The sequence below is a fragment of the Mobula hypostoma genome, chromosome 5 (genome assembly GCF_963921235.1).
Source record: "Mobula hypostoma chromosome 5, sMobHyp1.1, whole genome shotgun sequence".
Taxonomy (NCBI): Eukaryota; Metazoa; Chordata; class Chondrichthyes; order Myliobatiformes; family Myliobatidae; genus Mobula; species Mobula hypostoma.
The window spans coordinates 193,889,711-193,910,706 of record NC_086101.1 but is presented as its reverse complement, the minus strand read 5'-3'; the positions used below and the strand labels follow the sequence as shown (position 1 = coordinate 193,910,706).

The following is a 20,996-nucleotide window of genomic DNA, read 5'->3' as shown; positions in this document are numbered from 1 at the left end:
TGGAAAATGCATGGTCATGCACTTTGGTAGTAGAAATAAATGTGCGGACTATTTTCTAAACGGGGAGAAAATCCAAAAATCTGAGATGCAAAGGGCGTTGGGAGTCCTTGTGCAGAACACCCTAAAGATTAACTTGCGGGTTGAATTGGTGGTGAGGAAGGCAAATGCAATGTTAGCATTCATTTCAAAAGGGCTTGAATACAAGGGCAGGGATATGATGCTGAGGCTTTATAAGGTACTGGTGAGGCCTCACCTTTAGTATTGTGGACAGTTTTGGGCTCTGTATCTAAGAAAAGATGTGCTGGCATTGGATAGGGTTCAGAGTAGGTTCACAAGGATGATTCTGGAAATTAAAGTGTTATCATTTGAGGAATGTTTGATGACTCTGGGCCTGAAGGATGACGGGGAATCTCATTGAAACGTTTCAAATGTTGAAAGCTCTGGACAGAGTAGATGTGGAAAGGATGTTTCCCATGGTGGGAGAGTCTAGGACAAGAGGGCACAGCCTCAGGATAGAGGGTCGCCCATTTAAAACAGAGACGTAGAGAAATTTCTTTAGCCAAAGGGTGGTGAATTTGTTACTCCAGGCAGCTGTGGAGGCCAGGTCGTTGGGTGTATTTAGGGCAGAGATTGATATGTTCTTGATTGGACATGGCATCAAAGGTAACAGGGAGAAGGTCAGGGAGTGGAGCTGAGGATGGGAAAAAAGAATCAGCCATGATTGAATGGCAGAGCAGACTCTATGGGCCAAACAGCCTAATTCTGCTCCTATGTCTTCCGGGCTGATGGTCTTTTATTCATTGAGATGATGCCACATGATTAGTTAATTAGATATTTGTATCAACAAGCAGGTGTACCTAATAAAGAGTGTATGTTACCATATACTACCCTGAGATTCATTTTCTTGCAGGCATTTACAGGAAAATAAAGAAATACAACAGAATTTATGAAAAAAAGCTAACCAATGTGCAAAAGAGGACAAGGAATGTAAATAAAAATATTACTGAGAACGAGTTGTAACGAAAGTGAGTCTGTAGGTTATGGAATCAGTTCATTGTTGGGGTGAGTGAAGTCATCCACGCTGGTTCAGGAGCCTGATGATTGTAGAGTTCTAACTGTTGCTGAACCTGGTGGTGTGGGATCTAAGGCCTGGATCCTTCATAACCAAACTCATATTCTACACACTCCCTCCCCTCTTCCCCACCATTGCATTCCCCCAATCCCCAGCCTCACTTTCCCCTATCTCATAGCCTGAATGGTGGGGTCTTTGCTGCTTTCTTGTCACTGCGTTCCACGTAAACGTGCACAGAGTATACGTCCTGCCTCAGCCTCTTGTAAGTGTGCTCTGTGGTGGGGAGGGCTTTGCATGTATGGACTGGACTACATCCAGCACTTTCTGTAGACTATCAAATGATGGCTTGGAGAATTTTACTTCTTCATTAGCTCAATTAATCCATAAGTATCCCAAAGTTCAAAGTGAATTATATCACCATATACTACCTTGAGATTCACTTTAATGTATTGTTCTTGCAGTAGAACAATGCAATCCAATAATCCGTGAAAAACTACACACAAAGACTGACAAACAACCAACGTGCAATGATTCTGGATCATTGTGCTCTCTTCTGGGGAAGATACGACCTGAACGAAAGGGATGGGTTACACCTGAACTAGGGCAAGGCAATATCCTGTGGGCAGGTTTGCTAGAGCTGTTGGGGAGGTTTAAACTAACTTGGGAGGGGGATGGGAACCGAAGTGATCGGGCTAAGGATGTGGCAGGTGGTGCACGAGCAGAGGCGGTGTGTAGTGAGACTGTCAGGAAGGACAGGCAAATGATAGGGCAAGATTGCAGTCAGTGTAACGGGGACGAGATGAATAGGGGTGATGGAAGCAAGTCTGAAGGTTTTAAATTTGAATGCATGCAGAATGTGGAATAAGGTAGATGATCTTGTAGCACATTTGGCAGGTATGACGTTGTGGACATCACTGAGTCATAGCTGAAAGAAGATCATAGTTGGGAGCTTAACATCCAAGGGTACAAGTTATATCGAAAGGACAGGCAGACAGGCAGAGGGGGTGGGGTAGCTCTGTTGGAATTAATGAAAACAAATCCTTAAAAAGTGGCGACATAGGATTGGAGTTTGTAGAATCTTTGTGAGTAGAGTTAAGGAACTGCAAGGGTGAAAAGACCCTGATGGGAGCTATGTACAGGCCTCTGAACAGTCGCCAGGCTGTGGGCTACAAATTACAATGGGAGATAAAAAAGGAATGTAAAATGGAAAATGTTGTGATAGTCATGGTGGATTTCAATATGCAGGTCGATCGTGGAAAATCAGGTTGATGCTGGATCCTAATGGAGAGAATTTATAGAATTCTCCTGATGAAGGGTTTCAGCCCGAAATGTTGACCATTTACTCTGTTCCATAGATGATCTCAGGCCTGCTGAGTTCCGACTGCATTTTGTGTCTGTTGCTTAGATTTCCAGCATCCACAGAGTTTTCTTAACTCAAATTTGTGGAATGCCTTCAAGATGGATTTTTAGAGCAGCTCATGGTTGAGCCCACAAGGGGATCAGCTATTATGGATTGTGTGTTGTGTAATGAACTAGATTTGATTAGAGAGCTTAAGGTAAAGGAACCCTGAGGAGGCAGTGATCATAATATGATAGAATTCACCCTACAATTTGAGAGGGAGAAGCTAGAGTCAGATGTATCAGTATTACAGTGGAGCAAAGGGAATTACAGAAGGATGAGAGAGGAGTTGATTGGAAGGGGACACTAGCAGGGATGATGGCAGAGCAGCAATGGCCAAAGTTTCTGGGAGCAATTCGGAAGGTGCAAGATAGGTACATCCCAAAGAAGAAATAGTATTCTAAAGGCAGGATTTTGCTGCCAAGTCTGTCAAGGAAGTCAAAGTCAACAAAAAAGGCAACGATCATGCATATAATGGAACAAAAATTAGTGGGAAGTTAGAAGATTGGGAAGCTTTTAAAAGCCAACAGAAGGCAACTTAAAGAAAGTCATTAAGAAGGTAAAGATGGAATACAAAAGTAAGCTAGCCAATAGCCAAAGAGGATACTAAAAGTTTCTTCAGATATATAAAGAGTAAAAGAGATGAGAGTGGATATCAGACCACTGGAAAAAAAGACACAGGAGTGGTAGTAATGGGGGACAACGAAATGGTAGATGAACTAAGTATTTTGTGATCACTCTTCACTGTGGAAGACACTAGCAGTATGTCAAAAGTTCAAGAGTGTCAGGGCGCAGAAGTGAGTGAAGTTGCAATTACAAAGAAAAATATGCTTGAGAAGATGAAAGGTCTGAAGGCAGATAAGTCAACTGGACCAGATGATCTATATCTCTGGGTTCTGAAAGAGGTAGATGAAGAGATTATGGAAGTATTAGTAATGGTCTGTCAAGAATCACTAGAATTTGGCATGGTTCCAGTGGACTGGAAAATTTCAACTGTCACTCCAAGATAGGAGGAAGGCAGAAGAAAGGAAATTATAGGCCAGTTAGTCTGACCTCAGTAATTGGTAAGATGGTGGAGTCAATTGCTAAGAATGAGGTTTCAGGGTACTTGGAGGCACCTGATAAAATAGGCCAACGTCAGCAGGGTTTTCTTAAGAGAAAATTATGCCTGACAAACCTTTTGGAATTCTTTGAAGAATGGGGCACGACTGTGCAAGCGTGTGGAGGTCGGCCAGTGAGAACAGCGGGAAGAGTTTAAAAAGAAGACAGCTTTACAGAGTAGGCATCGGAAGAGCGGGCAACAGAGTAGTGGGAGACAGAGTAGGAAGGCTTTGGCTCAACAGGGCTTTGGCGATAAAGGGTCGAGGCCAGGTAGGTTATCTGTTTAAAATAAAGACAGAAAGTATGTGTGTGAGGCCAGTTTTCTGTGCTCAGTGTCAGATGTGGGAGGTCCTGGAGACTCCCGGCCTCCCAGATGACCACATCTGCACCAGGTGTGTCGAGCTGCAGCTCCTTAGAGACCGCATTAGGGAATTGGAGCTGCAGCTCGATGACCTTCGTCTAATTAGGGAGAGTGAGGAGGTGATCAAGAGGAGCTATAGGCAGGTAGTCACCCCAGGACCACAAGAGATAGAGAAGTGAGTAACAGTCAGGAGAGGGAACGGCAAGAAGCAGGTGCTAGAGAGTACCCCTGTGGCTGTCCCCCTTAACAATAAGTATTCCTGCTTGAGTACTATGGGGGGGGGGGGAACAGCCTACCTGGGGGAAGCAGCTGTGGTCGTGTCTCTGGCACAGAGTCTGGCCCTGTGGCTCAGAAGTGTAGGGAAAGGAAGAGGATGGCAGCACTGATAGGGGACTCTATAGTTAGGGGGTCAGGCAGGTGATTCTGTTGATGCAGGAAAGTAACGCAAATGGTAGTTTGCCTCCCAAGGGCCAGGGTCCGGGATGTTTCAGATCGCATCCATGATATCTTGAAGTGGGAAGGAGAACAGTCAGAGGTTGTGGTACATATTGGTACCAACAACATAGGTAGAAAAAAGGAGGAGGTCCTGAAAATAGATAACCAAGTTAGGAAAGAAGTTGAGTAGCAGGACCTCAAAGGTAGTCATCTCGGGATTACTGCCTGTGCCACGTGACAGTGAGTATAGGAATAGAATGAGGTGGAGGATAAATGTGTGGCTGAGGGATTGGAGCAGGGGGCAGGGATTCAGATTTCTGGATCATTGGGACCTCTTCTGGGGCAGGTTGACTGTGTGGTTAAGAAGGCGTACGGTGCATTGGCCTTCATCAGTCGTGGGATTGAGTTTAAGAGCCGAGAGGTAATGTTGCAGCTATATAGGACCATGGTCAAACCCCACTTGGAGTACTGTGCTCAATTCTGGTCGCCTCACTACAGGAAGGACGTGGAAACCATAGAAAGGGTGCAGAGGAGATTTATAAGGATGTTGCCTGGATTGGCGAGCATGCCTTATGAGAATAGGTTGAGTGAACTCAGCCTTTTCTCCTTTGAGCAACGGAGGATGAGAGGTGACCTGATAGAGGTGTACAAGATAATGAGACGCATTGATCGTGTGGATAGTCAGAGGCTTTTCCCCAGGGCTGAAATGGCTAGCACGAGAGGGCACAGTTTTAAGGTGCTTGGAAGTAGGTACAGGTGAGATGTCAGGGGTGAGTTTTTTACGCAGAGAGTGGTGAGTGCGTGGAAGGGCTGCCGGCGGCAGAAATGATAGGGTCTTGTAAGAGACTCCTGGATGGCTGCATGGAGCTTAGTAACATAGAGGGCTATGGGTAACCCTAGGTAGTTCTAAGGTAGGGACATATTCGGCACAGCTTTGTGGGCCAAAGGGCCTGTACTGTGCTGTAGGTTTTCTGTGTTTCTAAATAACAAGCAGGATAGACAAAGGAGAACGGGTTGATGTTGTGTACATGGATTTTCAGAAGGCCTTTGACAAGGTGCTGCCCATGTGACTGCTTAAAAGTTAAGAGCCCAAGGTATTCCTGGAAATATACTAGCAAGAATAAAGCATGTTTGGCAGGAGGGTGTGAATAAAGAAAGCCTTTTCTGATTGGCTGCCACGGGGGTTGGTGTTGGCACTGCTTCTTTTAACGTTATATCTCAACAATTTTGTAATGAAATTGGTGGCTTTGTGGCCAAGTTTGTGGACAATATGAAGATAGGTGGAGGGGCAGGTAGTGTTGGGAAAGCAGGGAGAGTGCAGAAAGACTTAGGTTAAGAGAATGGACAAAGAAGTGGCAGTTGGAATGTAGTGCCAGGAAGTGTATGGTCATGAACTTTGATAGAAGGAATAAAAGCATAGGTTATTTTCTAACCGGAGAGAAAATTGAAAAATCTGAGGTGCAGGTGGACTTGGGGAACCGGCCAGCATCCGCACTGGACTTGAAGACGAGTAGTCCCGGGTTCGAAACCAGCCGACTCCTTACGTGCTTTCCGTCGTGCTGGGTTGATCGTTGAGCTGGCAAATCAGCCTCATTAAAAAATGGATAATTGCTAAAGAAAAAAGGCAAGGTTGCCACACAATGCACCACAAGGCGCAGAGAGGAACAAAAAATGGACTTGAAACTTTTTGTTTTTCCTAAAAGTTAACTTGCAGTTTGAATCGGTGAGGAAGGTGAATGTAATGTTAGCATTCATTTCAAGAGGACTAGAATATGAAAACAAGGATGTAACGTTGCGACCTTATAAGGCACTGTTGAGGCCTCACTGGGAGTATTATGAACAGATTTAGATTAGATTATGAGAACACTCAGTCCTTGTTTATTGTCATTTAGAACTGCATGCATTAAGAAATGATACAATGTTCCTCCAGAGTGCTATCACAGAAAAACAGGACAAACCAAAGACTAACACTGACAGAACCACATAATTATACATATAGTTACAGCAGTGCAAAGCAATACCATATTTTGATAAAGAACAGACCATGGGCACGGTAAAAAAGAAGTCTCAAAGTCCCGATCGACTCCCGAGTCCCCGATAGCAGGCGGCAAAAAGGAGAAACTCCCTGCCATAAACCTCCAGGCACTGACAACTGCCGATGCATTGGAAGCACCGGACCACAGCCGACACTGAGTCCATCCATCCAAAAACTTCGAGCCTCCAACCAGTCCCTCCAATACAGCCTCCCGAGCGCCATCCTCTGCCGAGCGCCTTTGACCTCGCCCTGGCCGCCGAAACAAGCAAAGCCGAGGATTCGGGGCCTTCTTCTCCGGAGATTCTGGACCACACAGTAGCAGTGACAGCGAAGCGGGCATTTCAGAAGTTTCCCCAGATGTTCCTCTGTACTCTCACGTCTGTCTCCATCAAATCAGGATTGTGCACAGCACCCAAATTGACAAATAACAGACATCACCACCAGAGTGGCCACGTGCGCTGCATCACGCCGCCATCTTCTCCTCATCTCCTTATTTTTTGGGTTCCTTATCTAAGAAGGATGTTCTGACATTTGAAACAGTTCAAAGGAGATTCATGACAATGATTCCAGGAATGAAAGGTTTATTGTATGAGAAGTAATTGATGGCTTTGGGCCATTACTCACTGGAATTTAGAAGAATGAGGTGAGATGTCATTGAAACCTATCAAATGTTGAAAGGCCTCGATAGAGTGGACATGGAGAGGATGTTTCCTATATTGGTGGAGTCTAGGACCAGAAGGCATAGCCTCAGAATAGAGGAATATTCATTTGGAATGGAGATGAGGAATTTCTTTAGACAGAGGGCGGTAAATCCTCAGCCACAGGTGGCTGTAGAAGCTAGGTCATTGGCTGTATTTAAGGCAGAAGTTGATAGGTTCTTGGTTAGTCATGGTGTCAAAGGTTACGGGGAGAAGGCAGAAGAATGGGGTTGAAAGGAAAATGGATCAGCCATGATGAAATGGGCTGAATGGCCTAATTTTGCTTCTATGTCTTATGGTAAGAAATTGTGTAAATACAAAATAAAAATCAAAAAATTATAACAAATAAGTAAAAAAAAAGAAAGCAAATATCATTTGCTTATTTTAAATAATTAATATGCATTTATCAATGCTTTTTAAATTTGATTAAATAAATGATAATTATCAATTCAATCAAAGGCATCCGTTAGTCTTGCGAGACCATGGATCTGTGCCTGGAAAGTTTTCACTCTCCAGGGCGCAGGCCTGGGCAAGGTTGTATGGAAGACCAGCAGTTGCCCATGCTGCAAGTCTCCCCTCTCCACGACACCGATGTTGTCCAAGGGAAGGGCATTAGGACCCATACAGCTTGGCACCAGTGTCGTCGCAGAGCAATGTGTGATTAAGTACCTTGCTCAAGGACACAACATGCTGCCTCGGCTGGGGCTCGAACTCACAACCTTCAGGTAGCTAGTCCAATGCCTTAACCACTTGGCCACGTATATAATATATAATTATCAACTCAATAATTATATAATTGAAAGTGAGTCAATAGGTTGTGGAATCAGTTCAATGTTGAAGTGAATGAAGTTGTCCACATGGTTCATAAGCCTATTGGTCCATCCATTACCTTCCCCCTTGATGAGAATCAGGGATTGGGATGGGTCTGGGATGGGAAGCCTTACCAATCAAGACTCCAGTCTTGAGATAAGGAGCAGGCGACCCTCTGATTTGCACATCAGTGCACCTTTTTGACTTTCCACTAGCTATGGAGGAAGACCGTCTTAAGCTGTGTCTCTTTGGAAGATTTATTTAAAGTTTGTAAAATTATCCAAGGCCTCCAAATGGAGGGCAGAGATTTAGTCAACAGGTGAGTTTGAGAGGAAGTGAGAAATTACTTCCACCCATAATGGAACCCACCAGATCAAAGGTAACTACACACGGTGGTATAACCAAAGGAATGTGGACTTAATTGGAAGTGGGAATACCTTGAAGTAACATGGCTAGTACAGACACAATGGGCTGAATGGCCACAACTCATGGCATACATTTTAAAGATTTGATGACTGAGATTGCACCTATAGTATCATACCTACGTACGTATCTCTTGTTACAGTACTGTGCAAAAATCTTAGGCACCCAAGATTTTTTGTATAAAATTTGTTTTAGATGTTTATTTTTTTGGTTTCTCCACTAGTGGGTCAGTAGAAAAGAGCAAAATTTTAGACTTCCAAACATTGATTTTCCAAAAAATTAAATGTTACAGACAATATTTTGTATCTCGTTAAAGAAGTAACATATTAAGTGATGGTGAACGTTTCAAATACAAAAGGTTGATTACTTTGTAGGTATATAACTCAGTGCATGATTAAACAAAGATAACAAACAGGTCCTAATGATCAATGACAGAAGTTGAATGAACTAAACTGATTAACTGAAACAGAAATAGGTATAGAAGGAATCAAGCTGGGCATAGGACACCAAACTAAAAGGTGCGAGTGTGGGAAATGCGACAGTGTAACCTTCAAATCATCAATTCTTACACCATGGCAAGGTTGAGCACTGCAACAAGACACAAGGTGGTGAACCTGCATCAGCAAGGTCTCTCCCAAGCAGAAATTTAGTGGCAGACAGGAGTTTCAAAATGGGCTGTCTAAGCTCATGTGAAGAAGCAGGTAGGTTTGTGGATCAGAAACGCAGGGGTTAGCCATGGAAACTGATGTCCCTTCTAAATCGGAAGAATCTACTATCAGCTCTGAACTCAGAGAAAACACTGGAACCCAAGTACGTCCCTCTACAGTCCAGACAAGCCTTGTCAGAAGTGGTTTTTGTGGAAGAGTTGATGCCAAAAGCCATTCCTCCGAAGTGGAAACAAAGTCAAGAGACTCACCTCCACACAAAAACACAAGGGCTGGGGTGCTGAACAGTAGCAGAAAGTGCTCTGGACTGACCAGACAAAATTTGAAATTTTTGGCTCAAACGGGAGGCAGTTTGACCATCGAATAGCTGGAGAGCGCTACATGGATAAGTGTCTTTTTTTTAACGTGTGCCTAAGGATGTTTTCTATGTTTTGTTGGTAAGAATCTCTGGGGGTGCACAGGGACATGCCAGTTTTCTCTAGCCTTCTGAGGAAGTGCAGGTGCTGCTGAGCTCTCTTGGTTGTGGCATCTACATGGTTCGACCAGGACAGACTTTTGATCTTCACTCCTAGGAACCTGAAGTTCTCAACCTCATCATCGTTGAGGTTGACAGAATCATGTGCACGCAGTCTCCCCCCTCTCCCTGAAGTCAATGACCAGCTCATTTGTTTTGTTGATGTAATGGCTTCTCTGTAATGTTAACTGCTGAGGTAATGGTTTCTCTGTAGCTGCGACGTTTGGGTTATGACTAGAGATAACAGGATTTTGGTATTCAGGGCTATCCAATGGGAGAAATGTTATTCTTCCCTGTGCGCCTGGGAACCGGGGTTTTTCGCGGGTTTTTCGATTGAGGAGAGTGAAGAGGAAGGACGTGTGTGGAGAGCGCTGGTAGACCACCAGACGGCGTATAGTAGAATCCGAGGGTTGGCGACGTTTCAGCTGAGGTCATTCGTGGAAAATTACCTGCTGTGTGAGCTCCAACATATTTTGAGACTTTAACTGTGGGCCCTTTTATTTTTGTTTGTTTATTTTCATACTAACCCTATATTTGAATTAAGATTCATGAAGTTTATCATTTGATTGTATATGGTGTACTGATAATTTGCATTGAGAGTTTGTGACGGGAATACGTTACACAGCACCCACCCAAACTTGAATACCTTGTTTGGCGGGGCTGAAAGCTGATTCCCCTAGATGAACGTGAGCGGAAAGCCTGGTGGTTTACATTGACATTGGGGAAAAGGTTGTTGGGTTACATTTGTGGGGCCTATGTCCGAGATTCGATTCCATTGGATGCTGTGTGATCACCCTGTTTAAATTAGTGCGGATAGGGATGCTGCTGGGGTTGAACGCTGGTGTGCATCTGAAGGATTATTGATAATTAATGTGTGCGTGTTGAATGGGGTGGATATTCGAACCCCAGATGAATTGTTAATTCGATGTTTGAGTACGGTTAAAGCTGTTGACAAGGTTGAAATCGTAGCGTGAAAGTTTGATAAAATGGTGGGTTCAGACCTTGTTTTAGTCTAGACTAGTGCTGACGTAACGGCAGTGGGACTGTGTCTGTGTCTATTGGTGACCCAGGTGAGGCGGGGCCATGGCCTGTCCATACTGTCAAGGAGCAGGAGAGTGGAGCCCAGCAGGCTTGGTCACAAGCTGAGTTGCCCGCAGTTGGGAGCGCAGATTTCAGAGACAGGGTTCTATGGTTTCTGAGGAATGAAGAGAAAGAGTGGTCGGATTTGGAAAGTTTAATTAGTCTCCGTCCCCCAGTGAAGAGTGAGGGTTCTGAGTTGGCATCAGCCCTTGCCTGTCTGGCGAATAAGTGGCCCAGTGCACAGGTAGCGGGTCCCTGCCAGAAGCTAAGAATTTTCTCTGGAATTGTGCCCACCCCCGAGGGGGAGGAGGATTATGAGATGTGGGTGGAGAAGATCCCTCAGTTGTTAGATGAGTGGCAGTATTCTGGTGACGAAAAGCGACAGAGATTGGTTGAAAGTTTGAGGGGGTTGGCGGCTGATGTAATCAGAGGCGTGACAGTTAACCAGCCCTCTGCTTCCCTTGCTGAGTATCTAGGCGCATTAGAGAGCGCTTTTGGTCTGACAGGGAGCACACTGGAGCTCCTGGGGCGGGGCGGGGGGGTGGTTTGGTTTCAAAACATGTGTCAGGAGAAGGGGGAGAAGCTTTCCACGTACCTTTTTTGCTAGAGAGACAGCTAAATTGTTTGCGGCGCTCAGGCAGCTGAGGATGGACCAGATAGCCAAGGGTGCCCTGCCCCAGGACATGATTGCTTGGGGTCTCTGACAGTCCCGTAAAACGTGCCCCCCTCCCTCATTTGTTCAGCTGATCAGAGAGGTACGGGAGGAGGAGAACGCATTGGGGCAGCGAGAGGACTCCCGTCAGCAGGGTACAGTCCTCAGTAGCATCCCATTGTGGTGAAGTGACTGGGGTCAGCCCAACCCGGGAAATGGTAAAGGAGATGGTGGTAGAGCTGAGAACTGAGATGTCCCGGGTGTTAACAGCGGGTGTGGACCCTCCATATGATTGGACTGGTAGAGAGGCCCCCCCCCCCAGGGGGACGGACGACGCAGAGGGCTGCGGGTGGCTGGGGTTCTGTGAGAAGAGGGGTGGCCGGTAGCGTGTGCTATAACTGTGGGGAAGAGGGACACTTCCGGCGGGAATGTGAGCGGCAGGAAGCCCCTCGGAGAGCAAGCCCATGCGTACCTCAGCAGGGAGAGGTGTCAGGAAACTTAGAGGAGACCCAGTGAGGGAACGGCCTGGTGTCTCTGGGAGAACACGTTCCCAGCAATGTATCAAGGAACTTCTGAAAGCAAAATACCCTATTCCTGAAGGCTTAGTGGGACCATGCTCCGTGTGTCCCCATGGATAGAGGGAATATCTGCTAAAGCCATACTTGACACTGGGTCACAGGTCATGTTACTGTACTGTTCGTTTTACAACCGGTATCTGAAGCATTTACCCTTGACACCATTCAGGGCACTGGACACTGGGGTATCAGTACTGGTGATTATCCATACGACGGTTACTTGTAAGTGAAACTGGAGTTCTTGGAGGCCGATGTGGGAGTGTCTGAGGTCTTGGGGTCTTTGATACAATGGTGCTGGTTGGGCCAGACCCTGTTGAGACGGGCGGCGTTTCAATTCTGGTGGGGGCCAACACTGCTCTAGTGAGGAGTCTCATGGGGGCCTGCAAGGAGAAGGTGGGTGAGAGCTTTTTGAGGACATTGTCTGTCCACCCGGTGTTTCGAGCTGCTTTTGAGGAAGTGTGTGACCGCACTGGGCCGGATACCAAATTTAGACGAGGGACTGTGTGGTTCACCCAGTTGAAGCCAATGGTGGTACAGCCCGGGAAGTAGTGAGAATGATGGGGACCCCGAAATTTCCCGGAGTGCCTGAGGAGCCCTCTTAGTGGACGCTCTGGAAGACCATGAGGGGGAGTGGGGATTTCCTGCTGGGGTACTGGTGAGGCCCAAATTGCAGAAGCCCTCAGTTGTACAGGCTAGCAGGATGGCAGTGGTCATCAGGAACACTACGAAGAAGGAGGGCTCCTTCAAGCGGAAAATGCCCCGGTGCATTTGTTCCCGGTGACGGTAATGTCTAGCGCCCCCGTGAGGCACAGCTGGGAGAAACTATTAGAAAAGGGGAAAGTTGACCGCTGAGTCATTTAACTTCGGGAACTCCCGGTGCCACCGGGTTGGAAAAGGAGGCTGGTAGAGAAGATGTTGAAGCTGGAAGGTGTCTTTTCCACTGACTAGTTTGATGTGGGTTGTTCAAAGAGCACTCATCACACTATCCGGGTGACCGAGGACACCCTGTTTGGAGAGAGGTCGCACCGACTGGCCCCTGCAGACGTGGAAGACGTGTGGCAGCATTTGTGTAAATTGAAGGAAGCTGGGATCATCACTGAGTCCAGAAGCCCCTATGCATCCCCAGTAGTAGTGTCCTGGAAGAAGAACAGGAAGGTACACGTGTGTGGACTATAGGATCCTGAACTGGTGCACCGTCCGTGATCAGTATACGGTCCCGAGGGTCGAAGACGCACTGGCCTGTCTGAGTGGTGCGAAGTGGTTTAGTGTGCTGGACTTGAGGAGTGGATATTACCAGATCCCAATGAGTGAGGCCGACAAAGAGAAGGTGGCATTTATATGTCCCTTGGGATTCTTCCAGTTCGAAAGGATGTCCCAGGGCATATCGGGAGCCCCTGCCACCTTCCAGTGAGTCATGAGTCATGGAGAAGACAGTGGGGGATATGAACTTGCTTGAGGTGTTGGTGTATTTGGATGACCTCATAGTATTTGGATCCACCTTGGAAGAACATGAAACGAGGCTACTGAAGGTGCTCAGCTGCCTGAAAGCTGAAGGGTTAAAACTTTCCCTGGACAAGTGCCAGTTCTGCAAAACGTCTGTTAGCTATGTCGGACAGCTAATCTCACAGATTGGAGTAGCTACAGACCTGGCTAAGATAGAAGCGGTGACCACTTGGCCAAGGCCCCAGACTGTGAGCACTCTGCGCTCATTCCTTGGGTTCTGTTATTATGGGAAACTTGTGAAGGGCTGCGCCAAAGTGAGTCACCCCTTGAATCAGCTTCAGCTTGGGGAAGAAAGGGAGGGGGGGAAAAAGGAGAGGAGGGTGGAGAATATCTAAACCCGTCGGAGCCCTTTGGACAGAGGTGGAATGTAAAATGTGAGGCTTTTCAGTTGCTGACCCAGGCGCCAGTGCTCCCTTTTGCTGACCCCCGCTTACCGTGTGTACTGCACACAGATGCCAACTGGGAGGATTTAGGCGACGTCCTGTATCATGATCAGGGCACTGGGTTGAGGCCTGTGGCTTGTCAGCTGGAGTTTGTCGCCCTCCGAGAGAAACTATCCCACGCACAAGCTGGAATTCCTGGCTTTGAAATGGGCAGTGGTGGATAAACTGAGTGACGATCTCTACGGGGCCAAGTTTGAGGTGAGGATGGACAACAACCCCCTAACTTATATCCTGACCTCGACGAAACTGGATGCCACAGGCCATCGGTGGTTGGCAGCGTTGTCTGCCTATGATTTCAGCCTGAAGTACTGGCTGGAGAGCCGGAACATTGATGTGGATGCTTTGTCCCGACGGGTGCATGAGGGACTGGACATGGACAAGGAGTGGGAGAGCGTTCCTGCCCCTGGGGTGAAGGCCATGTGTCAGTTTGCCATCAGCATGAAGGCAGAAGGAAAGGAGAGGCAGGATCGAGAAGTGGATCAATTCGGGGCTTCTGATGACACCATTCCGCAAGTTTATTGTAACCTGACTGCTCTGAAGACAAATCAGCTGCCGGAATGGAGTTCTGGGGAAGTGGCAGCTGCTCAGTGAGATGATCTGGGCATTGGCGCTATTTGGTCCGCAGTTGAAAAGGGAGACGTGACTCAGGCGGAGAAGACAAAACACGCTTCGGTGCCTCCATTACGGAAAGAATGGCTTCGGTTGGAGTTGAAGAACCAGATCTTATACCGGGTCACGTCACCCCTGGACCGACCTTGGCGTTGCCAGCTGGTTCTGCCCGAGAAGTATCGGAGGATGGCGTTGAAGTCACTTCATGATGATTCTGGACGTTTGGGGGTGGAAAAGACCTTTATAACCATATAACAATTACAGCACGGAAACAGGCCATCTCGGCCCTTCTAGTCCGTGCCGAACTCTGACCCTATCTTATTCCACTGACCTGCACTCAGCCCATAACCCTCCATTCCTTTCCTGTCCATATATCTATCCAATTCTATGGATTGCTCAGAAACCGGTTTTACTGGCCCCGAATGTAGGCAGAGGTCGAGGAACACTGCAAGTCATGCATTCGCTGCATATGCCGGAAGACACAGCCTAGGCGGGCAGCTCCCTTGTCCCACTTGCAGAGTGCAGGGCCCCTGGACCTGGTGTGTATGGATTTCCTGTCCATAGAACCCGATGCCAGCAACATGGCAAATGTCTTAGTCATCACGGACCACTACACCAGATATGCTCAGGCTTTTCCTACCAAGGACCAGAGGGCGATTACGGTGGCAAAAGTGTTATGGGAGAAGTATTTCGTTCATTATGGCCTTCCCAGGCGGATACATAGTGACCAGGGACGGGACTTCGAGAGCAAACTCATCTGTGAGTTACTGGGCATGCTTGGAGTTGAGAAGTGGAGGACCACGCCCTATCACCTGCACTGTTGTGTTCTTTATATTTACACGTAACGTGGGTTAACAATAAAGAATCATATTCGGGAAGAGTTAGAACTTTTATTTACAGAAACAAAACCAAACCACGTTTCTTACAGTGCCGTGTTCTCGATCATTCTCTCATTTCTGCGCATGCTCCGAACTCTGTCCATTCATGTTCTGACACGATATCACCACATCTTCCTTTCCTTAAAAAGAAAAAACAATTAGTAACATTAACTAGAATAAATGCATAATTTAACATGTCTCTATCGGTCTCTCTGGGGGTTTACAAACCTTCTAAGTGACACAGTTCTGGTGTTTCGTTGTTATTTCCTTGTTTTGTCTGGTCTGCATCAGTTAACTAAAACTCTGAAGCTGGCTCTTTCTTTAGGTTTTTGCAATTTCTTCTTAACACTGCTGCTTCTTCTGTTTGGACCATGTATGATCTGGGTTGTAGTTCTTCAAGTACTGTAGCTTTCTTAATTCCTTCACTTCCATTTGTAATGAAATACGAATCTTCTTTTCTTCATCTAATTCATTCATTAACTGTGTAATCTCTTTTTTATGCTGAGACTTCATCATTTCAATAAAACTTCTCAATTCCTTCACGTGCTTTCACTTCTTCAATTGGATCCTGATTCTTGTCACTCTTTGCCTTCAGATCAGTATTGTACTGTACCGGCAAGTCTGGCCTCTGTCCTCCTGCAGAGGTGAGATTGTGATGGAATGCATGGCCCACTGATGCATGTGCGTTACTTCCAGAGGGCAAAATTGCAACTCCTGGTTTTGGTGGCAATGCTTTGTCAGATGCTGGTAACAAAGGGGTGGGTCTGGGAGCTTTCTTTATAACTTCCAGCCGTTCCATTCTGTCACTGTATTCTGACTCTGTGTCACTGTCCAGGACTAAACCTCTTTTCACCAAATTCAGTCTCTCACAGGCAGATAGACCCAGTATTGACTGTACATTCTTTGGCACCACCACGAATGAAAGTGTGTGCATCATATTTTTGTGTGATACACATGTTCCTTTAACTGGAATGTCTGCACCTGAATACCCAGTCACTTTTATATTTGTCTTATGTAACTTTGGTCTTGGCTTTAATACATTAAACTCAGATTCTGCAAGAACATTTACTTGTGCTCCAGTAACAAGTTTAAACAGAATATTGTTTTGGTTCACTTGCAATGGAATAGTCCAGTCATTCTGACTTTCTTTGTTTTCACAAAGCACATCTATATAAAACTCCTCAAGTTCATTTTCAAGCACTGCACTTACTTGTTTTATTTTCTTTCTACTTCTGCAACAGCGTGAAAAATGATTACTATTACCGCAGTCGTTGCACATTTTCCCGTAGGCTGGACACTTTTTGTGGTCGATGCTGCCACCCACAGCAATCAGACATCTTTTTTATCTCAGATGATGTCTTGCCCCCTGTCGGTTTTGTCGTCGTTTTATTATTATTTCTAATATGTTAGCACTTTTTCACAGTGTCTATGTGGCAGCTCTCAGAGAAAAGTTCTTTAGCCTGTGTCGTCACGATTTCTGTAGCTTTGCAGAGCATCAAAGCTTTTTCCAAATCTAAGTCTTGTTCTCTTAACAGTCTTTCTCTCAGACCATTATCCTGAATGCCACAAATAATTCTGTCTTTAATGAGAGAGTCTGTCAGTTCTGCAAACTCACATGTTTTACTCCAGTGTCTCAACTCCGTAACATATTGATCAATTGTTTCAGCAGCTCTCTGCGCACATTTGAAAAATTGATATCGCTCATATGTCACATTACACTTCGGTATACAAAATGCTTCAAGTTTGTCCATTATCGATTTCAAACTTAAATTATCTCCATCTTCAAAAACAAAGTGATTATATACCTCAATTGCGTCATCACCTATTACAATTTTTATCTGCTCTGATCACCGATAAATATATTTCAAAATGCTACTTGAATTTTCTCCAGTTATCAGCTACGTTCCCAGTCAGCTAAAATGTCGGCGGAGGACGCAAACCTTCCATTTGTAAAACTGTTAGCAGACACCGAAACAGTTCGAACTCTTTTTTCTTCGATTATCTTCACTTCTCCCGTGTTAGCGAACATATTATTCTTCCAGACCGACTTCTGACACCTTGTTGTGTTCTTTATATTTATACGTTCTATGCTATAACAATAACGAATCATATTCTGGAAGAATTAGAACTTTTATTTACAGTGACAAAACCAAACCACGTTTCTTACAGCGCCATGTTCTCGATCATTCTCTCATTTCTGCACATGCTCTGAACTCTGTCCAATCACGTTCTGACATGTGATATCACCACACGCAGGGTGATCCCCAGTCTGAGAGGTTTAATCGGACCTTGCTGGGCATGCTTGGAGTTGAGAAGTGGAGGACCACGCCCTATCATCCACAGGGTGATCCCCAGTCTGAGAGGTTTAATCAGACCTTGCTGGACATGCTCGGGACCCTGGAGATCAGCAAGAAGAGCAGGTGCAGGCAACATATTGGGCATCTGATTCACTGTTACAACTGTACACGAAATGAAGCTACTGGGTACTCGCCATATTATTTGATGTTTGGGCGCAAGACGAGGTTGCCCATTGACCTTTGTTTTGGGACTGACGAGGGTGACTTGCCACCAAAGCCTTATCTGAAGTATGTGTCTGATATGAGGAGAGAGCTGAAAAGGGCTTATGAATTGACTGGGGTCGTGGCCGCCAAGCAGAATCAAGGGAATAGGAGGGGGTATGATCAGAAGGTGAGGTTCTCCCGACTCCTGCCGGGAGACCAAGTCCTCATGAGGAATTTGGGGCTACCTGGAAAGCACAAGTTGGCTGACCACTGGGCGGCCACACCCGATGTGGTGGAGAGTCAGATGCCAAACCTACCAGTTTTCCAGGTGAAACCAGAGGAGGCGAATGGCCCTGTCAAGATTCTCCAAGAGGTGCAGGTAGACCCAGAGCCTGACTTGGAGCCTACACCTAGTAAGAGGACTCTGCAAAAATGTGGGGCAACTGCAGGGCCCACAATGGGAGAGGCTGGGCCGGGCCCCGCCCATGAGAGGGATACTGATTTGGAGGAGGATGATCTGGATGTGTGGTACATGCTGCCTTTCACTAACTCCCCTTTGATTTTGATTGAGGAAGAGACTCCTCCCACTGAGTCAGGTGAAGTGGGGAGGGCTATCTGTGGGCAGCCTGGGTTACAGCAGGACCCTGAAGGAGAGGAAGCGGGGCCTGGACCTGAAACAGAGGGCTTCGAGCTGCAGGGTGTTTTGAGTGATGGATCGAGGGAGGATTTGCCAAGTAGACGCGAAGTATCCCCAGTGGCGTCTGAGCCTGAAGGGTTAGGTGAGGAGGTACAGAGGTCTCAGAGAATTAGGAGACCACCGGATAGGTTGGCCTATGTAGCGCCTGGGGAACAGGGCGTGATCTCTACTGTTTTGGGGAGCTATGTCACTGCTTTCTTCACCCGGATTGGGCTTTGGGTTTTGCAGGAAGGGTTGGCGAATTATCGCAATGTCATGAGGGCATGACTAAATTCAGTGGGGGGAGAATGTAATGGCTTCTCTGTAATGTTAACTGCTGAGGTAATGGTTTCTCTGTAGCTGTGACGTTTGGGTTATGACTAGAGATAACAGGACTTTGGTATTCAGGGCTATCCAATGGGAGAAATGTTATTCTTTCCTGTGCGTCTGGGAACCGGGGTTTTTTGTGGGTTTTTCAATCGAGGAGAGTGAAGAGGAAGGACTCGTGTGGAGAGCGCTGGTAGACCACCAGACGGCGTATACTGGAACCCGAGGGTTCAAAGGTCGGCGACGTTTCGGCTGAGGTCGTTTGTGGAGGAATACCTACTGCATGAGCTCCAACGTATTTTGAGACTTTAACTGTGGGCCCTTTTATTTTTGTTTGTTTATTTTCATGCTAACCCTATATTTGAATTAAGATTCATAAAGTTTATCATTTGATTGTATATGGTGTACTGATAATTTGCATTGAGAGTTTGTGACGGGAATACATTACACAGCATCCACCCAAACTTGAATACCTTGTTTGGCGGGGCTGAAAGCTGATTCCCCTAGATGAACGTGAGCGGAAAGCCTGGTGGTTTACATGGACATTGGGGAAAAGGTTGTTGTCATGACAACAAGCCACCAAGTTCTCTATCTCCTTTCTGTACTTAAACTGGTTGCAATTAAGATAGAACCACTGCAGTGATTTCATCTGCAGACTTATAGATGGAGTTATTTCTGGTCCCTGAACAGGAGAGAAGGGAGGAACCAATTTATACATATAGTAATTGCCATTGTTAAACAGTTAAATGCATTCAAGTGAATATTTCCCCAATTTATTCCGCATTAGGAACACTATACCTACATCCTGGTTGGTAGGGTGGAGATACGTCTCCACCAAAGGAGGTGTAAGGCACTCCTTCCCTCCACTAGCCTGCAGGTCACCCTTGGGCAAGGTGTAGCACCTGCTTAGCCCCTGATCGGGGTCACATGAAACCACAGGAGCAGGAGGTGGATGGCTGTACGGGCAGCTGGTGCATATCACAAGTCCTGGTTATGTGTTCTTCTCTTTCTTGGTTTCATGGCTATCTGGAGAAGAAAAATTTCAGAATTGTATACTTTTATAATAATTGAACCTTTGACCACTAACTGACAGGCACACAATCTCTGGTATTGATAATGGCTGGAGGCACCCATCTTGTAAAGACACGGCCCAGAAGAAGGCAATGACGAACAACTTTCGTAGAAAAATTTGCCAAGGACAATCATGGTCATGGAAACAGCATGGTCACCCATGTCATATGTCACGGCATATAATGAATGAATGAATACCATCATTCAGTTCTCTGGGTCACCATCTATAGCCCACTAATTACATCATGAAGGACCCCCATCACCTGGGGCATACCCTCTTCTCGTTGCTACCATCAGGGAGGTGGTACAAGATCCTGAAGCCACACACACCATGTTTTCGGAGCAGCATGCAGTTTTCTGAATGGCCCATGAACACTACCTTGCTATTTTTCTCTCTTTTTGTACTGCTTTTAAGATATATTTCTTATTGTAACTTAGAGTATTTTTAATGTATTGCACTGTACTGCTGCAAAACAACGAATTTCATGATACATATCAGTGACAATATACCTGAACCTGATTCTAATGTAGTCTGTAGACAGTCCAAGTCTGGTTTCTGGAACATTGATTCGCACCCTTCCTACTGTTGGATCTCCGGTTATTTTCTGATCCTTCTGATTTTCTCCCGGAGTCAGAAATTGTGAGTGGTCTAAATTCTAATATCTCAGTTTATTTTAAAGTGTATAAAGAGCTGAGAAATGATGCTGAGAGGGGAATGGATGGAAAGACAAAAGAGGGAAAAAAAGCCAAGATGGCACCTCTTAAAAAGTCCATCACTTTTAGAATAAGATGAGGAAAATTATCTAGATAAGGATAGGCTAGATAATAGGGAGGGAGGGAACATTGACTCAGACCATGAGAGGCCTGCATCAGGCATTTTCATGCCTTACAAGGCGCAGATTGGAAGTCCGTGTGGGGCGCCACTCCTTGCACAGACTGGAGCAATGTGTGATTAAGTGCCTTGCTCAAACATACTGCCACAGCTGAGGCTCGAACTAGCGACCTCGAGATAACTAGACGAATGCCTTAACCACTTGGCCACGTGCCCAACACAAATAGATAATAGGCTACATAATTAAAGCAACTACAATCACATGGGTAATGTGCTAACACTTAGCCAATGAAAAACAAGAAAGGTGATAAACCGTTAGTTTAGACGCTATACCGC

At 46.0% G+C, this 20,996-nt stretch overlaps 1 protein-coding gene across 5 annotated transcripts in view; it reads left to right on the top strand.

The window, feature by feature from the left end:
• LOC134347255 (FYN-binding protein 1) overlaps window positions 1-20,996 on the top strand; it is a 253,395-nt gene that overhangs the window by 124,520 nt on the left and 107,879 nt on the right. The window lies entirely within an intron of this gene.